Source organism: Arachis duranensis, chromosome 3 (assembly GCF_000817695.3).
Source record: "Arachis duranensis cultivar V14167 chromosome 3, aradu.V14167.gnm2.J7QH, whole genome shotgun sequence".
Taxonomy (NCBI): Eukaryota; Viridiplantae; Streptophyta; class Magnoliopsida; order Fabales; family Fabaceae; genus Arachis; species Arachis duranensis.
In genome coordinates, this window is record NC_029774.3 from 12,199,782 (window position 1) to 12,202,762 (window position 2,981).

Sequence of the window (2,981 nt, forward strand, 5' to 3'; positions counted from 1 at the left end):
ATCAAACAGCACAAGATTTTTTAAATCATACTGATACATATACATCTTTTTTTTCTTTTTTCTTATAATATTTTAAGTCATTGATAAAGTATATTAATTTCAACAACAAACAATGCTCAAATATAAAGCACAATCACAAAAAACTATAAAAATTCAAAGGTTATCTTCTTCTACTTACAAATTATAATGGTTTAACAAAAACTCTCAGTAACTAGAAACTTTGTCATGGCTTCCATTCTTCCTGTCCAAAAGGAATGAAAAATACATAAAAATGCCACAAATCTGAATTAACTCAAAGAAAAAAGAACATAAAAGAGATTGTTGCAATAAATAAATTTCTATTTTACAACCCTCTAAAACTGCAAAGATATTTTATACCATTTTTATGGGTTAGCATCAATGTCCACACTCCAACTATAACAAAATTTACCACTATTTTTTTAAAATTCACTCGCAATGAATTTTATTGATTTAGGAGATACAACTAATCTAGTCAAGTGAACCTAAGAGCACAAAAATCCTCTAAAAGTGCACATTATGAAGATTAAAAGTTTCCACCACAGAAACAATGATATAGCGAAGAAGAAACATAAAAACATAAATGGAAAAAGAGCACCACATATGTTAATTCTTAATTCAGTATCTAACCAAAACTAACTAAAAAAGGGATTAAATTTCATCAAACTCAGGTAACCCAAATCGCTTTGCCTTGTAAATTGTAATTGTACTTTTTGTATCATATTCCCTTTTTCAACTACTAAAATTATGGAAGCAACACATTTTTTCACAAAAAACACACCGAAAATCATGAATTAGTAAAAATATCATACCTTTTAACAATAAGTTGAAACTCTTGATTCTGTCCCAATTATTGAAATCCCTCACAAGTATCACCTAACACTTTTAACAAATATTGATCATCGAAAATTGGAGGGACACAATGAAAAAAATAAACAAAATAACAAAATTTTGAAGAAAATCAAGGATCGGAGAAGTAAGAAATCAAATCAAAGTTGAATAACGTATGAAATTGGCGGTATCATAAGCAAGTTAAGATGGGTTCAATTCCTCTACCTTCGCACCGTGCCAAGGTGGGTTCGATTTCTCACTGTAATCACGTCCCGCCCAAGATGGTTCGACTCCTCTCTCCTATCGCGTTGTCCAGATCGGTTCCTTTCTCTTTTGTTTAGTGCTGCCAAAGTTAGAAAAGTGAATTGGAGTTGGTTACGATGGAGTTTGATGGAGGCAGAAGAGAATGTTAAAGAAATAGGAGATGCTGCTGTAGCTGACTTGTACAAATTCTTCAGCTGATGAACATACTCATCATTTGAATGGATTGATTCCTCTTGCAGAAACTCAAAATCCGAAAAGGGTATTTGAGTTTTTCAATAAAAATTTAAAAATAGAAGAAGAAAGAAAGGATAAAAAAGTAATAGAAATAGAAAAAGAAGTAAAATAAAGAGTAAATTTTTACCAACTTCTTTTATTATTCTCACCAAATTACTTAGCTTTTGAATTTTTAAAATAAAATTTATTTTAAAAAATTCAAAATACTAAAAAAATAACATGTCAACACTAACTCTTTTAAGTTTACTAGTATAAAAGATTATAGAAAATCCGTATAACAAGCCAAACAAGTTCTAGTTATCCTCCTCTAGGCATGTGTTTGATGATGTCAGCATGTATTTTTTAAAAAAAATTAGATAAATTAAATACTTTAATAGTTGATTTTTAATAAATTTTTATTTATTATAAATTTTTAAGAGTGATGTCCTCTGTCATTTTTAATTAAATTTTTTATATATCTATTGAAAGGCTTATGAAATTTTAGAATAGGGTAATCAAGGAATCTTATAAGGAATGGAACAAGAAGCCTGTTTTATTTTTTTGCTAAGTATATTGTTTTTTTTATAAATTATATTATATCGATGTAATTAAATTATATTTTTATATTAAATTAAATAATGATATTATATGTATAAATGTTTTTGTAATCATGTCTAATTAAATTGGTATAAGTCAATAAAAAAATTATTAAAAAATACATAAATTTATTAATATAGCATATAATTTTTTGTATATCGTTTAAATTTATTGATATAATATAAAATTTTTGTACATAACACATAAATTTTTAATATTATTGGTTGGATCAAGAGTGAGCCAATATTTTAGATATATGATTTTTTAAAAATTTATGAGTTACACATTGAAATTTATGTGATGTGTATATTTTGTTGGTTTGGTATTAATATTTTGTACATATAAATTTTTAAACAAATTTATACTATATATTAAAATTTTTATACTGTGTATCAAATTTTTTATATTGTGAATTAAAATTTGTATGTGCTAATTTTTTAAACATATATAAAAAATAGAAAAGCAACGAAAACAACTATGAAATAGAATAAAAAAGAAAAAGAATGAGTAAAACAATTAAAATAAGACACTATGACAACCAAAAAAAGAAAAGAAAAAGAAAACTACGACGATGAAATACGCATATAATAAGTGATACTTGATGGAAGTTGATTAAAAAAAATTCGATTACCTAATTTTATTATAAATTAAATTAAAAATTTTTAAATTAACAGATTTAACTGATAATTCACGATTAAATTATTAATCTAATATATTGACCGAGTATATTGACAAGTCGGTTTTAATTACTATGCTTTAGAGATCTATATTCAATTATTCATGCTAAACAATTGACCAGAGGGTACTTTCTAGTTTCCAAGCAATTAAAGTTAAAGATTGTGGTCCAACGGAAGGCAAAGGAAACCGTTAGAACTTAGAAGATGAGCACACTTCACACTTCACAGACTTGGCACTAAAAAGGCTCTCTGTGCATGTGAAATATTCATGCTCTCTTATTGCTTTGCACTTTTTTATTCTCAACTGCCAAATTTTGCTGCCTTTTAAATGTTGAGGTTTGACTTTCCACTAATCTTCGGAATAGTTGACCCTTGAAACAG